Genomic DNA, 25,488 nt, shown 5'->3' with positions numbered 1-25,488 from the left:
CTATATAGTCCAGCCCTGCCTGGGGGCCTGAGGTCAGTGGTGTAAGGACCCCTGGACAGAGGCTTGGGTGAAGTACCACGTGCTTTTCCATGAGAAAGGCCCTCCTCAGAGTCAGTGGTTTTGAGTATGACTTTATTTCCACTGTTCTGTTCCTAGAACTCGTCACTGTCAGGGATTTTTCCCCCAAAATAAATGGATCAAACTGGATGCAGCATTACATCAAATGAAGTCCATCGACCTTTCTAATTTTTTTTCTAAGAACAGATAATGTGCATCTGGCCAACCACCTTTCTACCCAGGAAGGTCAGTAAAAGTGCCCTGAAACTCTACCATGTTGCGGTACCACCGTATATTTTACACTTGTTACCTGTGGGACTTTGGGAAAATTACATAATTTAAGTAAGCCTGTTTCCCCATCTGTAATGTAAGCAAGCATGGCATCACTCCGTGTCATGGTTGTAAAGATTAAACGAGAAAATGTAACCATTTGGCCACCATCATAGTAATAATTGTTTCAAGTGAAGAATCATCAACCAAGATGCTAAAATTAGTGGCTGAAAGTATGATAAGAAACAGGATATATACATAGTCTTAAAGAACCTACATCACGTGCCTTCTGATAAACAGGACTGAGAACACATCAGCACAACCGCCCACCAAAATCTCATACCCTGAGTCTAGTCACGTGGAAACACCAGACAAACCCAAACAAGAGATAGACTACATACAACTGGCCTGTATTCTTCAAAAATGTCAAAGTTGTAGGAGTAGGCAGAATAATCCTCCCACCCTCCCCCTCAAAAGACCTGGAAATTGTGAACAGGTTACCTTGCATGGCCAAAGGGTCTTTCAAGGTGTAGAGATTATCCTGGATGAACCAGGTGGGCCCAATCTAATCACCTGGGGCCTGAAAGCAGAGACTGCCCTCCCCAGCTGTGGTCAGATGTGACGAAAGAAACATCAGTGGTGCAACCATTTGAGAGAGACTCAACCCAACTGGGTATTGCTGGCTTTGAAGACAAGGAAGGGACCACACTCCCAAGGAATGCAGGAAGCGTCTAGACACTGGAAGAGGCGAGAAAACAAGTTATCCCTTAGAGCCTCCAGAAAGGAGCACAGCCCTGGTGACACCTTAATTTTAGCCCAGTGAGACTATGTCAGACTTCTGACCTACACCACTGTAAGACAATACACTTGTGTTGTTAAAGCCGCTAATTTCATGGTAAACTGTTAGAGCAGAGTGGAAAACTTAATACAGTCGTGAAAGAAAACAAAGAATGAGGATCTGCTGCAGCATAAAGGAAACTAAAGAGGCATGAAAAATACATGCAATATATGATCCTGGATTGAATCCTGGACCAAAAATAGAATACTGGTTGTACAGTTGAAAACTCTGAGTGAGATCTGTAGTGTAGATAGTATTATTGTATCAGTGTTCATTTTCTGATTGGGGTCATCGTGTTAATCATGGAAGAGAATGATCTTGTTTTAGGAAATACATACTGAAGAATTTAAAGGGGCATCATATCTGCAACTTATCAAGTGTTTCAGAAAAAAATATGTGTGTGTGAGAAATATAGATGATAGATAGATAATAGATAGATGATAGATAATAGGTAGGTTGATATATAGACAGATAAAGATATATGGAGAGAGATGATAGATAGATTAGATAGATAGATAGATAGATATGTACAGAGAGAGAAAAAGAGAGAAGTGTGGTAAAATGTTAGCATTTGGTGAATTTGTGTTGTGAAGAGTATACAGAAATTCTTTGTACCATTACTACAACTTCTTTATATATCTAAAATTTTTCAAAGTGAGAAATTTGAAATACTGAAAAGTGAAAAATGTATGTAATGTGCTCAGCTCTCAGCTGGCACTCAGAATATTTCTAGTGAATCTACTAGACTTTTCTTATTCTTTCTGGGTCTAGCATCAGTGCCCTCCTTGTCCATGGTAGGAGAGAATGAATGGGGTTCAGTGGTTAGGAGCACAGACCCTGGAGCCAGATTAGGTTTGAATCCTGGCTTTGACACTGACTAGGTGTGTGACTTTGGACAAGTCACTTAACCATTCTGGCCTGCAATTTTCTCACGTATAAAAAGGGGGTAATACCTACACCAAGCTTGAATGATGTATATAAAGTACATAGAACAGTCCTAGGCACGTAATAAGCTCTACATAAGTTGGGCTGCTACATAGTGGGGTCTGAGAGGGTATCAGAAGGACTCTTGTCTAAAGAGTCATCTGCAGACTTCTCCAGCCTGCAGTTGAGGTTCTACCACTAGAGTTTACATTCCAGCTTAGAATTTATTTATTGCCTAAATTCACTGAGTCTTATCCATTATTTAGAGATTTGTATGTAAATATATCAGCCAGAGCTTTTACAAAGAGCAGATCCCTATGATAATATCAATAGAAAGACAGCACACAACAAATAACAAGTGTTGGCAAGGATGTAGAGAAAACTAAACTCTCGTGCACTAATGGTGGGAATGTAAATTGGTGCAGCCACTGTAGAAAACAGTATGGAAACTCCTCAAAAAATAAAAATAGAACTACCATATGATCCAGTAATTCTGTTCCTGGGTATTAATCCAAAGAAAATGAAAACAATAATTTGAAAGGATATATGCACCGCTATGCTCACTGCAGCATTATTTACAACAGCCAAGCTATGGAAGCAACCTAAGTGCCCATCAATAGATGAACAGATAAAGAAGGTGTGGTGTGTGTATATATATATATATATATATATATATGAATATATATATGAATATTACTCAGCCATGAAATATTGCCATTTGCAACAACATGGATGGACCCAGAGGGTATTATACTTAGTGAAATAAGTAAGAGAGAGAAAGACAAATACCACAAATACCATGTGATTTCACTTATATGTGGAACTAAAAATCAAAACAAATGTAACAAAGCAGAAACAGTCATAGAGAACAAACAGGTGGATGCCAGAGGGGAGGGTTGTGGGGGGATGAGAGAAACAGGTGAGGGAGGTTAAGAGGTATGAGCTTCCAGTTGCAAAATAAATGAGCCAAGGGTATGAAATGTGCAGTGTGAGGCACAGTCAATAACTATGTAACATCTTTGTATGGTGATAGACTGTAACTAGACTTATCGTGAAATGTACAGAAATACTGAATCACTATGTCATATAACAGGAATTAACATAGTATTGAAGGTCAATTATACTTCAAAGCATGCAAACAAACAGACCCACAGAAAAAGAGATCATATTTGTGCTTACCGGAAGTGAGGGGTGGGAGGAGGGGGAACTGGAGGAAGGCCTTCAAAAGGTACAAACTTCCAGTTATAAGATCAATAAGTACTAGGGATGTCATGTACAACATGATGAATATAATGAACACTGCTTGATGTTATATATGAAAGTTGTTTACAGGGTAAATCCTAAGAGTTCTCATCACAAGGAAAAAAAATTTTTCTATTTCTTTAATTTTATATCTATATGAGATGATGGATGCTCACTAAAACTATTGTGGTCATCATTTCACGACATAAGTCAAATCAATATGCTGTACACCTTAAACTTATACAGCACTGTATGTCAGTGATATCTCAATAAAATTGGAAGAAAAAAAAATGAAAGACAGCACAAGGGACCAACCCTAAGGAGTATGTCTCATCTCAAAGAGAGTAACACTGAAAAGGTAAATGCCAGAATGAGAAATAAACTGATGACTATAAATCAATTCAATTTTATTATCTGAGGGCATAACACTCAGAGATGATCACATATAAAAGAACCAGAATCACACTGACATCAGACTTCTCAACAGCAACAATGAGTTCAAGAAGACAATGGAGTAACAGTTTTAAAGTGTCTGAAAGAAAAGAACTTTGAACCTATTATCTTCTAATCATCTGAATTGTCATTTAAATGTAAAGGTGTAAAAAAAAGTATTCTTAGAAATACACCACCTGAAAGATTTGTCACAAAAAAAAAATCTATATTGAAAACATTTTCAGAGAAAGAACTCAAATATGAAAAGAAATAAGACCAAGAGAACCTGCAAAAATTATAGAGAGGAAGGATCATCAAAGTTTATTGATATCTTAAATATTTTAAATTAAAGGTCAGGGCTAAATAAGAGAAAAAATAAAATATATCCATTAAAAAAATGAAAATCCTAGTCAATACTTTCATGAGTAGCCTTTTAAAACAGGAATATAGAAGTTGGTTGGTTTAAGAACCCAATAGGGATAAACAGAAATATGATCTTAAGTTAAAGGCAAACAACAGGAGAACAAAAATAGAATGCAAAATCCTTAAGGTGCATAAGAAACATCAATCCATTCAGTGGAAACTAGGAAGAGAAGAATATAGGAAAACAAATGGAAAATACAAGATAGCAGAAATAAATCTTATTATAATAGCAATTACATGAAATCTAAATGAGTTAAACTACTGAATAAAAAAGACAGTCTTGGGACTTCCCTGGTGATCCAGTGGTAAAGAATCCACCTTAGGGCCTCCCTGGTGGCGCAGTGGTTGAGAGTCCGCCTGCCGATGCAGGGGATACGGGTTCGTGCCCCGGTCTGGGAGGATCCCATATGCCGCGGAGCGGCTGGGCCCGTGAGCCATGGCCGCTGAGCCTGCGCATCCGGAGCCTGTGCTCCGCAACGGGAGAGGCCACAACAGTGAGAGGCCCGTGTACGGCAAAAAAAAAAAAAAAAAAAAAAAAAAAGAATCCACCTTACAATGCAGGGGACATGGGTTCGATCCCTGGTCAGGGGACTAAGATCCCACATGCTGCGGGGCAACTAAGCCCACGTGCCACAACTACTGAGCTTGTGCGCCTGAACTAGAGAGCCCAGTAGAGCCTGCATGCCGCAAACCACAGAGCCCATGTGCCCTGGAGTCTGTGTGGCACAACTGGAGAGAAGAAAACCCACACACCACAACTAGAGAGAAGCCCGCACACCACAACAAAAGATCCCACACACCTCGGTGAAGACCCCACGTGCCACAACTAAGACCCAACGCAGCCAAAAAACAGTAAACTAAAAAATAAATAAATAATAAATAAATCTTAAAAAAAAAAACAAGTCTTACTGACTTAAAAATCTAAGGTCCAACTACCTATTGCCTACACTGACAAGCTTAAAACAAAAAGTCACAGGAAGGTTGACAGTAAAATAATCACTCTCTATTGCTTTATATATAAATACTTTTTTAATGCTTATTTTAAACCTTTGTTCCATCTGTTCTAATAATTCTACTTCAGATGGTTATATGTAGTCCAATTTTTTTAGGTGTTGTATTCCCCTGGTATCTAGTCATCTTAACTTCTAAGCTCATGTTTCCTGGAAATATCAACTACTCAGTAGGGTGATTTATGGTGGGAGAGGGAATGGGTGTGGCCAAAGGTAGGCCCTCATCTGGGTGGAAGTAGATCTAGGCCCAGGAGAGAGGCCCAGGCACCAAAAAATCACTTGGATCACCTGTTTTCTACCACTCCCTGGGCAAATGCTCAGGTTAGGACTTCACTTGCAAATGTTAGGGAGAAGCAGTCTGAGGAGAATATGACTTCCCTGGGTGACTGTCTCTCACCCAGCCACACAATGGAATCACCTGGGCAGCCACTAAACATCCTAAAACCTTGGTCCTACACCCAGAGATTCTGACTGGTTCATTGGTCTGGGGTGAGGTCTGAGAGATGGGTTTGAAAGCTCCCTGGTGATTCTAAAGTACAGCCAAGGCTGAAAGCCATCTGCACAGGCGTCACCCACCAGTCCTGAGGGTATAGAGCGGCAGGTGGCCCAAGGCCTGAGGTCACTCCACACAGGTGTTCTCAAGCCCTCTCCCAGCAGAGTTCAGGCCCTAACAGGTATCCCGCTAACACCTGCATCTGCTGCCTGGGCTGGTTCCCAGTTAAGGGATTGACAATGATGGTCCCAAAGTCACACTTTATCCTATCCTCACCCTGATGTCCCAGCCATCCCCCACTCCAGCCCAAGACACACTCACACCCACAGTCTCCCTAGAGGCTTTCTCTTGTCGGGGTTTTGTTTTGTTTTGTTTTGTTTTGCGGTACGTGGGCCTCTCACTGTTGCGGTCTCTCCCATTGCGGAGCACAGGCTCCGGACGCGCAGGCTCAGCGGCCATGGCTCACGGGCCCAGCCGCTCCACGGCATGTGGGATCCTCCCAGACCGGGGCACGAACCCGTGTCCCCTGCATTGGCAGGCGGACTCTCAACCACTGCGCCACCAGGGAGCCCCAGGGTTTAGTTTTTGTTTTTATTTTTGTAGTGTTTGTCATTGTTGTTGTTTAGTCCCTGAATTCCATGTTCTTCTATAGTTTCTTCAGAGTTGACTGTGGAGAAAGCAGCCAGTAGCCCACGTAAGTTTGCCATCTGGCAAAATCCCAAAGTCTGAAGGCCAAAGGGTTGTTTGCTTGTGTGATTTTTTAAAAGACAAACGCACAGGGAGGGAGAACAGAAAAACTGCTGGAAACAGAAATATGAGAGATAACTGCCCTAGCACACCTGGAGAAGCCCAATCCTAAGGTAATGGTGGGAAAGCTAAGAACCAATGAGATTTGCACTGCAGGCACCTTAAAAGGCTCAGAATTTGTCAACACCAGAGTCCTCCAGAACTGGGGAGGGAAGGGGACGTGGTTGAAATCCACAGGACTGGGTGAGAGCTGTTTGGGAAGCAGTTAGAGTCCTAGACCCCCTTCCCCAGTCTATATAGATGAGCAGCAGCCCCTTACCCACTCTGGTGGCACACCAGGCGCTCATTCTCTGTGGAGGAGAAAATCTGGACTGGAAGCTGAGCAGCACAGTTGAGGACACAAGCTCTGTAACAAAACCCCGGGGATTAAGTGAGCCCATACAAACTCAATGTTGCAAGTGAGTGTAATAGGAGTGCCAGCCCTCTCCCTGCTCAGTTCCAAAGCCAGACCTCTACTCTCCAGGCAAGAGACTAGCAACTTTCTCTCTAAGGAGTCTGACCCACCAAGAGGAAAGGTCTAGGCTCTGATTTCAGGTTGCCTAACAAACAGCCATCCTATAGTGAAGCTCAAAATTGACAAGCCCTACCCAAGCAGCTTTGCAGTCCTCACTTTTCATCATGATCGGACAAGCCAGGATGACAGGACTTCCAAAGAAAGTCTCTAATGCAGAAGATGGAGGCCACCAAATAAACAGGAGGCAGCTGCTTGAAGGAAACAAACAAAAGACAGGGAGAAGAAACTTTTTAAAATATAACTATCATTCATATACTCAGAGAAATAAGAAAAGATATTGCATCCAAGGCATAAGTCTGTATTTTTTTAAAGGAGGAAGAGGGCATTCCAACAAAAAAAAAATTAGAAATTAAAGCATAACTTGAAAAAAACAGCTTCAGAAAGAATAAAATACTTAGGAATTTTATTTCATTTTATTTATTATAGAACACTTAGGAGACAAAAGATTTGTACACTGAAATCTATGAAACACTGGTGAAAGAAATTTTCAGACATAAGTAAATGGAAGACATCTCATGTTCACAGACGAAGACTTAACATTGCTATGATACCAGATGGTAAGACATACGTCCACCCAAATGATGTACAGATTCAATGTATTCTCTATCAAAACCCCAACACTTATTTTTTTCAGAAATAGAAACACCTGTTCTAAAATTCATATGGAATCTCAAGGGATCTAAAACAATAGCCAAAACAATCTAGAAAAAGAAGGACAAAGTGGGAGGATTCACACTTCCTAATTTCAAAACTGATTACAAAGTTACAGTAATTAAAACAGTGTAGGAACTTCCCTGGTGGCGCAGTTGTTAAGAATCCACCTGCCAATGTGGGGAACATGGGTTCAAGCCCTGGTCCGGGAAGATCCACATGCCGCGTAGCAACTAAGCCCGTGCGCCACAACTACTGAGCCTGCACTCTAGAGCCCGCGAGCCACAACAACTGAAGCCCGCATGCCTAGAGCCTGTGCTCGGCAACAAGAGAAGCCACCATAGTGAGAAGTCCGCGCACCACAACAAAGAGTAGCCCCCACTCGCTGCAACTAGAGAAAGCCCACACGCAGCAACAAAGACCCAACGCAGCCAAAAATAAATTAATTGATTAATTAATTTTTAAAAAGGCAGTGTAGTACTCGCATAAGGACAAATGCAACAATGGAATAGAAGAGAGCCCAGAAATAAACCCTCATATATATGATCAACTGATTTTCGACAAGGGTGCCAAGACCATTCAATGGGGAAAGGACAGTTTTTCAACAAACGGTGCTGGGTACACTGGTTATCCACATGCAAAAGGATGAAGTTGGACCCTTACCTAAAATCATGTGTAAAATTTATTCAAAACAGATCAAAGACCTAAATTTATAAGCTTTACAAAAACTGTAAAACTCTTAGAAGAAACCATAGGGAAAATTTTCATGGCATTGGATTTGGCAATGATTTCTTGGATATGACACCAAGAGCACAGGCAACAAAAGAAAAAATAGATAAACTGGACTTCATCAAGATTAAACCTTTTGGGAATTCCCTGGCGGTCCAGTGTCTAGGACGTGGCGCTTTCACTGACATGGGCTGTGGGCCGTGGGCCGGAATTCAATCCCTGGTTGGGGAACTAAGATCCTGCAAGCCACACGGTGCTGCCAAAAACAAAAAAAATTAAAACCTTTTGTTCATCAAAGAATACTACCCACAGAGAAAAAAGGAAACCCAAAGAACAGGAGAAAATATTTGCAAGTCATATATCTGAGAAGGGATTAACATCCAGAATATATCAATGACTCCTAAAACTCAAGAGCAATAACATAAACAACTTAATTGAAAAATGGGCAAATGATTGAATAGACATTTCTCCAAAGAACATATAAAAATGGCCAATAAGCACAGGAAAAGTTGTTCAACATCATTAATCATTAGGGAAATGGAAATCAAAATCACAGTGAGATACTACTTCACACCTATTAGGATGGTTATTATTTTTTTAATGGAAAATAACAAGGATTGGTGAGGAGGTAGAGAAATTAGGAACTTCATGCACTGCTGGTGGGAATGCAAAATAGTTCAGCTACTGTGGAAAAGTTTGATGTTTCCTCAAAAAAGTTAAAAAAAAAAGTTAAATGTAGAAAAGTTAAATATAGAATTACCATATGATTCAGCAATTCCATTCCTAGGTACATACCCAGAAGAATTGAAAGCAGGACTCAAACAGATAATTGTACACCATGTTCATAGCAGCATTATTTCCAATAGCCAACAGGTAGAAACAACCCAAACAACAGATGAATGGATAAATGTAATATATACATACAATGGGATATTATTCAGTCACAAAAAAGAATAAACTTATGATACATCCTGCAAAATGGATGAACCTTAAAAATGTTATTTTAAGTTAAATAAGCTAGACAACAAAGGACAAATATTATATGATTTCATTTCTTTGAGGTACCTAGAATAGGCAAATTCATAGAGACAGAAAGTAGAGCGATGGTTACCAGGGCCTGGGAGGAGGGGGAAATGAGGAGTTAATACTGCTTAATTGGTTCAGAGTTTCTGCTTGAGATGATGAAAAAGTTCTGGAAATAGATAGTAGTGATGGTGGCACAATGTTGTAAGTGTACTTAACGCCACTGAGTTGTACACTTAAAAATGGCTAAAATGCTCAATTTTATGATATATATAGTTTACCACAATAAAAATAAATAAATAAAATCCCGACAGAAACCAGAATACTCAGTAGAGGGCTGACAGATAAAATCAAGAAAATAGAGCAAAAGAACAAAGACAAAACAGGCAAGAAAAAAATAGGAAAAATGAGAATCAGAGCAGAAGATCAATATCCAAACAACAGGAAATCCAGAGAAAGAGAATAGGAAAAATGGTGTAAAGAGGGGGTGAAATCCAATGAAATCATTCAAGGAAATTTCCCTAAATTGACGGATATGAATTTCTACATTGAAAGCACCCACCAACTATCCAGCAAGCTGGCTACAGACAGACCACATCAAGGATTATCACAGTGAAAGTTCAGAACCAGGAGTCCAGCCGAGGTGCCTGGGTCTATGCTAGTCCCCACACTGGCATCTGAGCAAGAAAACAGAACATATAAGCAAGGCAAGGATCCCCAGATTCTCTCCAGTTCACTCAGATTCCAGATTTCAACATCCTGCCTTTCCTTATCGTGTTTGCGCACAGACGTGTGTTTAATGACTATGAATTCAGTGCCACTTTGCACAGATTGCTGAATCAAGCACCATGCATGGATACCTGTGAGTAATAAATGATCCTTGCCCTCAAGATACTCAGATTCTAGTGGAGAAAACAGGCATTCTTTTCAGTAATAACAGAATAAACCAGAGCTGAGAGGAGGGTGGAGAGCTGAAACAAAGTTAGCAGCCTCACATTCTCAAAACAAAACACGTGATTAACAGCTCAGCATCCTTGGCACAGAAGACGTTGGACTCATTGATTCTTAGAAGCAGAAAACAGACTGGCTGCACCAGGAAAGAAGCACTTAGTTGTAAATCCCTTACCAGCATCAGGGCTGTGCTAGGAATCATTCCTGGTTTCTGTTTTAAGATATTCATTCCAGAACTTGGAAAAAAGGGGGGTCCTCCCCTCCCCTTCCAGGCAAGGAGCTAAATTTTTCGCCTTCTGCGTCCCTCTTTACAGTGCTCGGCCCTCCAAATGTGTTCATTATGTGATAAACTCTGAGTGTTTCTGAACAGACAGACAGACCATAAACAATCTCAGGCAATATGTTGAGCTAAAGATACGGCAGCCTCTTCACTGTGAATGATCAATTATAATCTATTAGCTCAACAATTCTTATCCCATCAAAATTAAAAAATTAAAAAATTATACATGACTAATGAGCTATTCTGCTCCACTGGGCCATAATCTGCATTTTAAAGTGTCTATATTCACAACTGCAGGGTAAACTGAACCTCATTGGTGTTACTGTTACTGACTTTCTGATAATTAATGGGAATTTTTCAAATTGTCTGAATCTCTATTTAAATGATTTATATAATGGACCTTCAGAGTTGCCGTTACAATCTATCACATTGTAATGAAGTAACTTAGGTGTGTTTATTACCAATTTACAGCGAATATGGCAGACTGGAGGTGATAAAGTTTTTTTTCCTCTTGCTTTCCTTGTAGTTCTAACGTTCTGTGTTAGAACGTAACACATGACACATCTTAACACGTGGGACATTTGTAGTTTGAAGCCATAGATATTTTATTTGGGGTGCTGGCCAGTCTCTGGTGATGTATGACATTATTTCATTACAAACTGCTGTAAGGACAACCATTGCTCAACCACAAGGTGTTGTGCATTTACTCATAAATTTTCAGGAATGAGACAGTGTGGGTGCCAGGAATGATGGAATACTGTTTACTTTTCCCTCCTCCAACTCTCTTAAAACAAAAGGATGTTTCAGGAAATGGGGTTTAGGAGTCCAGCCTGAGTCCAAGCTAGCATGTGCATATCTTAGGTGTAAGCCAAAGCAGAGACATCACGATCTCTGCTTAACTTTAACTAAAAGAGGAACAATATTCACTCCATCTCTCTATCTATATGGCAGGACATCTACAGTAACAAAGCAGAGTTCTTACAGAAATATAAGCTCCTCTAAGGCCAATAAAACCTTATTCAAATATGTTATTCCTTAACTCTATTGAGTTCAATGCCTGGCAAATGGCAGTTGCTCAATAAACATAGAATTTGAGTTAATCTACATAAGTCTTTAAGTTGTGAAATACATATTTGAAAAATAAAATCAATGTCCAAGAAATCTTTATTTGAAGGGTGCATGCAATAGGGCGGTCTCTTGTAATTATAAGATATTTGTAATATGATTTGAGGTCTTGAGCATAATAATATTTTTCATTCTTGATCTTTTAATTATCTTTCACATTTCTTAAATATTATAAATATGCAAAATGATGATTTTTTTCATCTGACTCATTTTGAGAGGACATAAAGGAAATAACCTTTCTAAAAACAAAGAATGCTACGTAATGATTAACAAATACAGGTATTTCCTAATTCAGCAAGTTCAAATGTATGAAACTATAGATTTTTCCAGATATATAGGAGTTCTCTATACTAATATTTCTATTTTTGTGCATTGTAATTTTTATAATAAAAATGTTTTAAGTGAGAACTATTGAGTTTTACTAGTTGGTCATGTTACACAAAGATTGACCCAGAATTATGAGACCCTCAAAGCATTTTTTTCATTGAAACTTTAAATTTCTCATAGTATGTTCTCCCCTTTTGTGTTCATTTTTGTTTCATCCAAAGTATTTTACAAGTTTTTTTAAACAAGCCTTCAAATTTAAGCTCTCTTTGTGTGTCTGAAAATGTTTGTTTTTCCATATTAGATTTCTTTAGGAATAATTTGTATACAACAAACTGCATTCATTTAGATGTTTCATTATATGCAAATATTCATAACACTCCCACTACAGTCAAGATACAGACATTTCCATCACCCCCAGAAGATTATCTGTGACCCTTTGCAGTCCATCCCTACCTCTGTCCCAGCTCTAGGAAACCATATATCTGCTTTATGTCACTATCAATTATTTTACAGTTTATATAAATGGAAAAATATAGTTCATACTCTTTGTATCTGACTTCCCTCATTCAGCATGATTTAAAGATCCATGTTGCTGTATGTTTCCATAGTTTGTTCCTCTGTACTGCTCAGCAATACTCCACATATTGGATACACCACATATTTATCTATTTACCAGTTGATGGATATTTTGGATTATTTCCAGGTTTTGGCTATTGTGATTAAAGCTACTATGAACAATTCTGCATAAATATTAGTATGTATATGTGTTTTCAGTTTTGGGTGGTAAATACCTAAGAGTGGAATGCCTGGATCTTATGGTAAGTATATGTATAACTTTGTTAAGACACTAACAAACAGATTTCCAAAGTGGTTGTACCACTGTATCCTCAAAAGCAGTTCATGAGAGTTCTACTTGCTCTACATCCTTGACAACACTTGGTATAGTCAAGTCTTTTAATTTTAGCACTTCTCTAAGTAAATAGTGGTTTCTCATTATAGTTTTTATTTGGTTTGGTTTGTTTTTGCATTTCCCTGATGGCCAATCATGTTAAGCATTTTTCATGTGTTCATTGACCATTCTTTATCTTCCTTTGAAAAGTATTTGTTCAAATATTTGTTTTTTATTTTGTATTGGGTTGTTTCTCTTTTTACTATTGAATTATAAGAGTTCTTTATATATTCTGGATACAGGCTTTTGTCAGATATATGCGTAGCAAATATTCCATTCTCTAGCTTTTCTTTTTCTTAATGGTATCTTTTGAGAGAAAAAGTTTTTAATTTTGATAAAGTTCAATTTATCAATTTTTTTCTTTCATGTTCATGTTTATTTGTGTCCTATCAGAGCAATTTTGTCTTTCCTAAGGTCAAAAAGATTTTCTCCTATGTTTTCTTCTAGTTTTATTGTTTTAGCTTTCCTATTTTGTTTGTGTTTGTTTTGGGTTTTGTTTTTTACTCCTATTCTGAAAAGATGGTTTAACCAGCTGTAGAAATCTAGCATGGCCGTTGTTTTCTCTCAACAATTTTAAGGTATTATTCCATCATCTGGTATCTCCTGTTGCTGATGAAAAAACTGCTATCAGTCTGACTGCTGCTCCTTTTAAGTAATCTGTATTTCTCTCAGATACCTTTTATTTCTTTATTCTTGCCACTCTGTAGTTTCACTAAGTTTATCTAGGTGTGAGGGGTTTTTTGCTCTGCTTAACAATTAGGATGTCTTTTTCATCCCAGGATTTAGGTCTACCTTTGATTCTAGAAAAGTCTTATCCATTACCTTTTTCAAATATTGCTTCTCTCTCATTTTTGCTATACTCTTTCAAGAATACCTACTAGTAACTACTTAGAATTTCCCAACTTACCCTCCATGGCCCTCTTAAATTTCCTGCATCCCAGATGACTTGAAAAGTTCTGCCTTCCATCTCACTTCCTTCAACTATGTCAAGTTCAATATCTCATTTATAGGGGTTGCTTTTTTTTATTTCAATGACTATATTTTCCACTTCCAAGATTTCTGACTCATTTTTATTTACATTCATCTATTCTTAATGTAGTTGTCTACTTAGTTCATGTTTTGTAGTTGTTTTATTTTACTAAACAACTGTAAATGTATTGATTTTACAGTAATTTTCAGATTCCTCTATTATTTAGTTTCTCAGGTATGAGTTCCTCCAATTTTGTTTGACAATTCATACTGCATGGGAGTTGCCTACCTAACAGCCACTCCCTCTCCCCTTCTCTGCTAATAAAACCCAATTTTATCTTGAGTGGCAATGTGTCCAGCCAATAGATCTAATTGGTCTAAGTGAGTTGTGAATATTTCTTTCCCTTTACCAGACATTCAATGTCCCAGTCTCCCCTGGAGCCAAGGCAAGCCATGTGACCCAGTTCTGCCTAAAAAGATATAATGGAAATTCTGCTTGGGTGCTTCTGGGAAGGCACAAATTGTGATATCTGGAGCTGCAGCAGCCATCTTACAACCGTAAAGCAAAAAACCACAAACCCAGCAGAAAGAAGAAAGACAGACCTTGGATCCTTGATGGCATTGTTGAGCTGCTAGACCATCCTGAGACAGCCTGCCTCCAGTTCTCATTATTAAGAAAGATAATAAATGTCTATATGGTTTAGGGCACAATTACTTGCTGCTGAAATTATTCCAAACTGGTAGAGGAGGCTTTCCCCCTCCCCGTGGTGGTAGGATGCCTCAGCCTAGCTCCTAGGAGAGCTGCAGCTCAGAAGTGCAGCCTCCCCTCGCTGGGTGTTTCTTGTTCCTGACACCAAGCCAGGATAGAACTTGGTCCACCTTCCAGTCATGCAGGTACCTTGCTTCTGCCCTCTGCTGCAGGTGAGCAGCTTATTACCTGCTAAAACTCCAGATAGGTTGGTTGGAATGTTCTCAGCTTCCAGTCACAGGCATGGAAGCACACTGCCAGCACTGGTTTCATGACAGGAGGCTCAAGCAAGACTCACCACTCACCCACCTCTGTTCCCTTCCTACTTTTAAATCCTTGATCCCAAATTCACTTCCTTTATCCCCACCTCCCACAGGCCTCCAGCCTCAGCCAACCTCACTGCTTCCAGACGCTACTCCTTCCAGGTCCTGGGAGGTTTTCCTCCTTTCCTTTAGCTCAGCTATGCAGTTCTAACTTTTGTTTATAAGTCATCCATAATTTCTGTATGTGTGGAAAAGAATTTTCCACATCTACTCACTTTGCCACCTTGCCTGAAGTCCATCCCAGTGCATTTTTTAATTGTATTGTTGTAAGAGATTCTTACAAATAGGCTTACTCTTATAAATATTTGGAAATGCAAAAAATATAAAAGTAAAAATGAATATTAACCTACCACCACTGTTAACACTTTGATACATTTCTTTCCAATATTTTTTCTGTGCATAGTTGTGAACATATTGTTTTAAAAGATTGTGGGACTAATGTAATACACAGGGTTATATCTTGCCTTTTTCTATTTAATATATTATGGACATTTTCATATATATATATATATATATATATATATATATATATATATATATATATATATATAAAACATGTTTATAAAATATATAATATATTTAAAACAAAACAAAACTCATAGATACAGAAAAAAGAATGGTGATTGCCAGAGAGGTGGGCAAAATGGGTGAAGGGAGTTGATAGGTACAAACTTCCTGTTTTAAAATAAATAAGTCATGGGGATGTAATATTGAGCATGGTGACTAGAGTCAATAATATTGTAGTGCATCCTTGAAAGTCTCCCAGAGAGTAAATCTTAAAAGTTTTCAACACAAGAAAAAAATAATTTTTTGTAACTTTGTAGGGTGATAGATGGTAACTAGACTTATTGTGGTGATCATTTTGTAGCGTATACAAATATTGAATTATTATGTTGTACACCTGAAATTAATATGTTATATGTCAATCATACCTCAATAAAAAATAATAAATCACATATGTTTATTAAATACATAAAATACGTACATAATATTCTATTATAGATGTTTATATATCATATATAACATAGAGATCTACCATAATTTCCCTACTCCCTTATTACGGATATTTTGTTGTTTTTAATTTGAACCTACTATACATAATGTTGCATCATAAATATTTCAATATTTCCTTAGGAAAGAGTCCTAGAAATAGGATTACTGAGACAAAAGATATGAACATTTTAAAAATATATATACATATTGCCAAAGCGCTTTCCCAACACATGTTCATCCTCTCAGACTCTGAGTGTAAAACTGTTTTAATCTTGCCAATTTGAAAGATAAAAAAGTCTCAGTGTTCTTTTAATTTACATTTCTTTGATACTCATAAATTTGAACATTTTTCATATGTTAATTAGCCATTTGTCTTTCCTTCCAGTGCATTTTAAATAAGATTGTATTTACTTACAACTTTGCAAAAACAGTTATTTCACAAATCAAATCAAAATACCTGATTTTAGTGTATAAACCAGCCTCAAAAGACATAATGGAGAATTGGGAGTTTGGGATTAGCAGATGCAAACTATTATATATAATGTAGAATTATATATAATATAGAATGGATAAACAACAAGGTCCTATTGTATAGCACAGGGAACTATATTCAATACCCTGTGATAAACCATAATGGAAAAGAATATGAAAAAGAATGTATATATGTATAACTGAGTCACTTTGCTGTACAGCAGAAATTAACACATAAATCAACTATACTTTAAAAAAGTAAAATTTTTAATATATTTTTAAAAAGAGATAATGGATATCTCTCTTGCACAAGTTGAAATGTTGTCTTCATTGTATTTCAGGTACAAATTATAATTGGGCTTAGTCTTTAGGTAATTTACAATCATGGGTGTAGGAGTGGAAAGAAGACTTGCATATAAACACAAGTGACCAAATTTTACACACACATATATATATGGACTTATCTATATGTCTATATAGGTATAAATATATATACTTATATTAAGTGTATATTTATACACATATAATTTGTATGTATAATTAACCACAGGTGGAGATGATTTTTGATCTGTAAACTTCAATACAATTATATATTTCCATAACCTCTGGTCATGGGCAAACTTGTTTTGAAATCCATTAAAAATTGCAGTCGGGACATCCCTGGTGGCACAGTGGTTAAGAATCCACCTGCCAATGCAGGGGACACGGGTTCAAGTCCCGTTCCGGGAAGATCCCACATGCCGCGGAGCAAGTAAGCCCATGCGCCACAACTACTGAGCCCACGTGCCACAACTACTGAAGCCCACGCACCTAGAGCCCGTGCTCCACAACAAGAGAAGCCACTGCAATGAGAAGCCTGTGCACCACAACAAAGAGCAGTCCCCACTCGCCGCAACTAGAGAAAGCCTGCGTGCAGCAACGAAGACCCAACATAGCCAAAAATAAATAAATTTTTTAATTGAAGTTGATATGCCCATTTGAGAATTTTACCAGCCACCATTTTGTCTCATAAACCACAAAAAACCTAACAAGTCTTATAATGAGCTAAAGACAAATACTATGTGGTTGATTTAAAAGTCACCACTGCATACTCTCATTGAGAAAGCAATAGGTGTTAAACAGTGTTTATGGAAACTGAAATGCTAAAGTATTCAGGGAGTTTATTGGGGGAAATAAGTCTGACTGCAGGTAGATTTTGAGCAGCATTGAGAAGATGGGGTACTCTTCTGAGGAGAGGAACAAGAAAGGCCTTATGTCTGGAAAGACAGTAGAGGGTGATTTAAGTTATGTGTGGGGCTTGGGAGACGCTGGGTCCAAATCCTGGCTCTGCCACACACTGGGATGTCCTTGCACACAGCACTAGACCCTCTGCCCTCATCGCCTCATAGTTTTACTTTCAGGGTCTACTAGCAACTTGCCCAATGTCCATCCCACATAGGGTAGGTACTCAACAGATGTAGCTCTCATTATTACAATGGCAAAGCATGATAACCAGGAGGCTGGACACAGTGACACTCAGGAGGAAACGTGGCGGGGATGGTGTGGGGCTGACGAGCGGGGTCTAGGGTCACAGGAGGGCAACCGGAGGTAGGGCCAAGGCTCGTGATCACAAAAGAGCTTTAGAGTGACCATGAGGCAGCTGAGTCCCTTCAAGGTCCATGGTGCATGATATGATGAAAACAAATCAAGAGACTCTCCTGTCGCTGTAATGAAAACAGCCTGCTGGGAAGTGTTTTACTGCATAATGAAAGATCACCTGGCACTGCACAGGGGACTGTGACCTCACAGGAGAAACAGGACCCAGCTCCAGGTGGGGAGCCAAACTCAGCCTGCAGCAAACGGCTGCAGGACCAGGCTCTCTGCTAAGATGTGTCTTCTACGGTGACTTACTTAGGTTTGAGGTAGGCTGCCAGGCAGAGACGACATAATAATAATGTTCTGCATGTTCAGATCAGAGCTGTACATTTCTGGATTTGGTCCTACGCTTATCACAAATAATTAGGCATCGTTGTCTCTGTATCTGATCCTGACACTGGCTCTTCAGATGACATATTTCTACATGATGGTACCAGTCAATCTCTGCAGCATTTCCAAATTTCAAGACAGCCTGTTTCTCTCATATTTTCTTAAGAAGGCTTATGAGGACTCACAAATGAGTCTACTAAGTAAGTACCCAGAAGAAAACTTTAAGTTAAAACACCTTCAACTATAATGATTTTTTAGAAGTCTATGACACTCCCCCTGGTAAACAGAGAAACCCTGCTATGTGGTCCCCCACCCAAGTCTGCTAATCATAACTTGCCTCCCATTTGCCACATCTAAGGGAAGGTCTTATATTAATTCAGAGTTAGGGAAAATGCTGTACCAGGTTTCGTTGGTTTATTATTTGAAATAATTTTTAAATCCCTTCTTTCCTCTTCTAGTCTGCTCCTTTCTGCTTTTGTACACACCAAAATACATAAACATTCATACTATGGGCTCATTTCTTAACATATAACTTTTTCTTCCTCAGTAAAGACCTGGAAAAATTACACCGAAGAGTGAAGACAAAAATTTGATCTGATATTTCAGCCACTATTCTAAATGCATCCCTTGATCATTACCAAACTATTTCATTAAAGAATCAACCCAAGGAAACTAGAGCTATTCCTTCCATCTTTTATGAAACAAGCTTAAATAATAATAGTTTCTTCAGGTGTTTCCTCATGTCTTCAGTATAAATTACAAATTCTCCATCAAGATAGTCTTGTATATCTCAGACCTGATTTTAAGTGGAAGAGCAGGATGTCTGTCTATCTCAAGACCATCTTAATCATTTGTAGTCTGCATTTTTGTTAGTAAAACTTAGTTTAGATGTTTCTTAAATAGGGAGGAATCATTATGGGGTCTGGGAAGGCACTAGGTGTGATATGTACAAAAGTTAAATCTTGGAACCTAACTTGCCTCACCAACAAGAAGGGATTAATAATAATACCTGCTTCATATGATTTTGTCAAGACTAATATTACATATGTTACATTTATTATATAATATACAATATTACATATTGTATAATACTATCTGTTTTACATACAATATTTATTTAGATATATAGATATATAGATATATATACACATATGACAGAGAGAGAGGCTCATTGCCTAACACCCAGTAAGCATGTGGTCACTGTTGTCCCCCTCCCTATTTTTTCATCATTGGGACATAGTTTTTTGAAACAAGAACATGGAATTTTTCATCAGAGGGCCCTGAAAATGCACCATCTCTATGGGCACCTACTAACACCACCCCCCATTCCCCATCTCCACTCCAGGACTGCTCCCTGAACCTCAGCTCTCCAACCTTGTAAGGACTCAGAGGCTTACAGGCAGAGGTACTTAATAAACATTTACTGATGAGGAGCCAGTATCTGTCATATCATAGCAGCTTTAAATAGACCTGCCTCGCTCACAAAAACAAGGGCTAGAGCATGTAAAGTAACAGTCAGAGGCTCTGACACCCCATCTCTGGATTTCAATCAGACCACCACCCACCCCGCACAAATTCTTTTGTGGTTGCATCTCACACCCATCTTGCGTGGTTCTCTGAGCATTCTTTGCGGATGTGCCCCAGTTCCCTATGCACAGTCAGGGTCTGCTTGTTTTCGTGGCCCATTTAGTATCCGCCACTCTCGCTCGACCTCAGACTTCTCCCTGCATATGATCCTGGTATTGCCCTCTAGTCTCAAACGACAACCACAGATAAGACCCCCCACCTCCTCCTCCCCCCTGCTGGAGAGGGAGACCAGACACTCAAGACACTGCAGGGCAGGTGTGGTTCAGCCAAGTAATACACAGTGTAACTTCTAGAAAGACTAAATGCAAGAGCATCCCCGGATGTGCCAGAACAAGGTCATCCTGTGGAGGGGCAAAGGGCTGGGGTCAGTACCCCAAACCAAGTCATGGGTGGTTAAGTGAAGAGCTGGCACACGGGGCCAAGAGCCCAAAGATGGTCCCAAACTGGCAAGTGTCTTTAGTCAAAGCTACATACTTGCTTTCCACCCAGTCTACCCAAAGGTCTACCTTAGGCAAGAAGAGGTGATCCCAGGGAGTTCAAGTACACCTGCAGGTGGGGAGGAAGGAGACAACGCGGGAAGGCGATGTCGCGCGGCGGCAGACGTCGCGCAGCCGGAGACGCCGCGCGGAAGGAGACGCCGCGCGGAAGGAGACGTCGCGCGGCCGGAGACGCCGCGCGGCCGGAGACGCCGCGCCGATGGAGACGTCGCGCCGATGGAGACGTCGCGCCGATGGAGACGCAATGCCGCGCGGAAGGAGACAGCGCGAGAAGAAAACCACGCGGAAGGAGACAGTGCAGGTGGAGACGGCGCGGGGTTACGTGGCGCGAAACTAGGCAGAGCGGGCTGAGAGGCCTGAGGTGCTGGTGTCGGACGAGAACCTTGGCGCCGAGGCAGGCACCGGGTATTAGTTATCAGGCACAAGGCCGTAGTTAGAGAACCAAGGACAGTTCCAGGCCAGGTCTTCTCAGAGCCTCCCGCCCACGAAAGGACTACTTCAGAGCTGAAGGCCGAGGGGAAGCTGCAGCTTCCGCGTTCCGCGCTTTGGAGCTGAACCAGGCGCCAGGCAGCGCCCGACGTCCACGTCAGGCTTGGTGTCTGCAGCTCGCGGTCCTACCTGAACGGCTCCCTCTGACGCGCCAGCGTCCGCCTGTCGGAGGAAGCAAAAGGTGGGGCAAGGTGAGTAAACGAGGCCCCAAGGCCTGGAAACCCTGGGATTTCGGCCAGAGCAGGTGAGGAGAGGGTGGGGAGGACTGGTGGGGAAAATCCAGGGAGCGTGCATGGGCCACCGCTGTCGGGGCGGCGGGCAGGCAGGTCTGTGTGGACCACACGACCTCAGGGTGGGCCGCTCCAGCCTTCCCAGGCCTCTCGCAGGGGTCTGGACTGGCCAGAAACACCTCGGCAGCCTGGTCAGACACAAAACATGATCAGAGGTGGCGGGGGAAGTGGATCAGCCCCGAGCTCGCCAGGCTTGATGGTAGTGGAGACCATAAAACTCACTTAGGGGACTTGTTCTTGTTTTCTCCCCTAAAGCCGTCCACACCCGGCGAGAAGAGAATGGTCTTAAATAATGTGCTTTCAGGTGCCCGTTCTTGGGGCAGATCGTAATAGCTGTGTGACCATTGCTGGCCCACACTTGGTCACTGCGTGCTCGCCACCCGGCCTCAGGGGGTGCACAGCTCAGTGCGCGGTTCTTATTTGGCTCTTTATTCTTACCTGTTCTTGACTCAGTGATCATCTGCTGCTCGATTTTCCACGGAGATGGGTGATGGCCACTGTTTGTTCAGTTACCCCCATCTCCTGGGCTTTGACAGTACAAAACTTGCATCTAGCCTTTTAACTAAAGTTAGATTCAGCTTGTGTCTTGGCTCTTTTAAGATTTTGACAAGTTGGCCGCCCTTGCTTGAACTTCTATCTCGGCAAACACAAGGTCTATGGGAAGTCTGGAGTTGTCACTTTTTTCCCCTGGGCAATCAACTCTACAATCACAAGGAATGCTTCCTATTGCCATTACTGTAACTCTGGGGGCACAGACACCATATAACTCTGCCAAGTTAAAAAAAAAAGAGAGAGAGAAGAAAAACTCATAAATTAAGCTGCCAGGGTTTCAGGTGTGGCCTTCAGGAGCCCAGGACTGCTGATCCCCTAACATCTGAAATGCCTCGGTCTGAAAAGAGACGTAAGGTGTATTGGCATTATCAGCGAAAGCGCTTGAGCCAACTCTCTTTTCATATTCCTCAACCCAAATTCCTTTGAAAATGAAAGTAAAAATAAAGCGATACTCCTCATCATTTCCTCCAGACCTTGGAGTCTGGATTAAAGAAAATCTGCTGATTTTGCTGACCTTCACAAAGGTGCGATTGGGGTGAGGAGAGGGGGTTGTTGCATCTGGGGCTGGTGTGGGTCCTAATAGCTGAGCTTAGCTTGTGCTTTAGATATTTCCTTTCAAACTTGCTTTTTGCTGTTGCAGCTGGGCTTGTCAGTTTTCAGTACTAATGGGTTGTGATGGGGTGTCAGGGGAAGTCAACAATCAATGCTTGGGGAAAAAATGGTAGGGGGAGTGTGGGCGGGGGGTATCACTGCTGACATGGCCAGGAACGGAAGTACGGTGGCATCTTTTGTAGAAAAATAGACAAGAAATCCTGTGCTCTGTTTTGCTTTTAAGATTAGTATAGATTTTTGTCCTTTGATGACTGGGCTGTCTGCTTTTCCCCACTTTAAACTTGCCCATCAAAAACATATATGCTGGTTTTTAAATAACCACTTTACAATATAGTTAAAATTGTAATTCATGTTGTGGATTGTAGTTATTTCTTGCAGGGAGATAAAACAAGATAGGGAAATGTCTGCTGAAACAGAAGCATGAGAGAAATGGTGTGAAATGGCTGGGGCTACCTTGAGAAGGAGGCCTCTTTTAGGAAGAACTCATTTTGGCCCCAGTGTTGTGTGACATGAGAATGCCATTACAGTAACACTTAGTGTGATGATGCTAATGTGAAAATATCGATGCCTCACTGCAGTTCGCATCCAGGGCCAGACATCTCATTGAAAGTGGGTTTTTTTTACTAATAATTCAGTAGAACCCTATTATGACACTGGTGTCAGAATGCAAGAATAATATTTGCTTCATGGGTTGTTTTATTCAAGTCATACATCAGGGAGTATGTATGGGAAGTGATTTGATCAGCAGTCAAGTGTAATATAATCTACAATAGCCAAGCACTTTCTAAACAAAGGTTTACTGTAATTATTTACATGAATTATATTTATGCCAAGAATCCCAGCGTGGTTACCAAGTGAAAATATTCCAAGTTGACCTTATATAACACATGAGTTCCTGCGAAGTTTTGTGCGATTCAGAGTAAAACCCAGAGTCACATCCTGATTTATTTACTTTGTAAATCCAATTCTACATGTCCCAGGTTTTCTTAAATTTCCGTTAAGTCCGTCTATATTCATCTTTCTTTTTAAAATTGAAAAATTTAGTTACAGGGGAAAATGTGGACAGAAAGTGTCTAAAGTTGTACTGAAATGAAAAGAACCTTTGCTAGTCTCATATCCCTACCGTGTACTATGTTTTCTTCCATCACCATACTTCACAGTCTTACACAGTCCAATTATTACTTTCTACTTCAGCCCTTCTGTATCATCAGGAATTTAATAAGCATATAGTATTTTAATAATCAGAGAAAAGTAACACACCTAGTTTAATCTTTAAAAAGTTATATTATCCACCAGGAAGGAGTAGATGTACTTTTCCTATTTCTCCTGCTAATTACAACTGAAAAGTCTGAACAGCAATATATATATATATATATATATATATATATATATATATATATAACATTAGTAAATATATGTTTGTTATTAATGTATTCATTTTATATTATTAATTTATGTAAATATTAAATTTACCTATCATATATACATATATAAATCAAAATCAAAGACTCTGAAAAGTAGAGGGAAGGAGCCAGACTGACTAGGGACCTTGGGACTTGAGGATCCAAACAGTGGTGAGTTCCCTGGGTTTTCCTTTTGTCTTATATATCACAGACCTGGAACTGGAGAAGCTGGCAACCCTGAAATGCCAACAGATGCTGACCAAAAAAGTCACAACAAAAGCCTGCCCTCTCTAACCAAAGGACCAGGAAGCAGGCAGCTTGACAAGACAGAAAACATTTGGACAATGACCTCTCCACTCGAGCCAAACACCACAGATAAAACTGTAGCCCCATTTACACCAGCAGAGGTTGAGTGGGAGCCTACACCTCTACCCTCATGAGGCTGTAAGGAGGAACCCAGCATTCCCATCAGGGAGCAATCAGAGAAGACCAAATAAGGAGCCAGGACATGCATTCCCCACCAGCTGATAGTCAGACCCACCCGCCCCATCGCCCATGGAGTGGTGTCAGTGGAGATCATGTGGGGAGCCAGAACTCCCACCTCTGCCCAGCAGCATTGTGGCAGTACCTCCACTTCCCTTGCCACAGCAGTGACAAAACCAGCAAATGCAGAAGGTTTAAATAAGATCCAGAGTGTCATAACATAATATGAATATGCCCAGCTTTCAGTTGGAAATAACCCATCATCCCAAAATATCAGGATGGTCTCAAACTAAATGAAGAAAGACAATCAGTAGATGCCAACAGCAGGATGATAAGAGATGTTGAAATATCTGACAACGATTTTAAACCAGCTGTGACAGAAGTGCTTCAACAAGCAATTATAATCATGCTTGAAACAAATGAAAAAATAGAAAACCTCAATAAAGATAACAAAGGAATACAACTCTATATTCATAAACTTAAAAACTTAAGTGAAATGGACCACTTCTCAAAAAAAAACACACTATCAGAATTCACCCAAAATTAAATGATAATTTGAATAGCTATATAACTATTCAGAAAATTGAATTCATAATTATTTAATTCCCAAAAATGAAATCTCTAAGCCCAGATGGTTTCATTGGAGAATTCTACTAAACATTTAAATGAGAGCTAACACCAATTTTATATAATCTCTTCCAGAAAATAGAAGAGGAGGGAACACTTCTCAGTTTATCTTATGAAACTATTGTTACCCTAATACCAAAATGAGAAAAAGACAGTACAAATAAAGAGAAAACTACAGACCAGTATCCTTCATGAATAGAGATCTAAAAATCCTTAATAATATAATAGCAAATAGAATTCTGCAATATGTTAAAATTTTTCATATACCATGACCAAGTGGGGTTTATCCTTGGAATGCAAGACTGGTTCAGTGTTCAAAAATCAATCAGTGTAATCCACCATATTAAACTAAGGAAGAAAAGACACATGATCCTATCAATCAATGCAGAAAAATCTTATGAAAAACTTCCACACCCATTGATGATAAAATATCT

The sequence above is a fragment of the Mesoplodon densirostris genome, chromosome 12 (genome assembly GCF_025265405.1).
Source record: "Mesoplodon densirostris isolate mMesDen1 chromosome 12, mMesDen1 primary haplotype, whole genome shotgun sequence".
Classification (NCBI taxonomy): domain Eukaryota; kingdom Metazoa; phylum Chordata; class Mammalia; order Artiodactyla; family Ziphiidae; genus Mesoplodon; species Mesoplodon densirostris.
The sequence above is the reverse complement of the archived record's forward strand: the minus strand, read 5'-3'. Positions refer to the sequence as shown.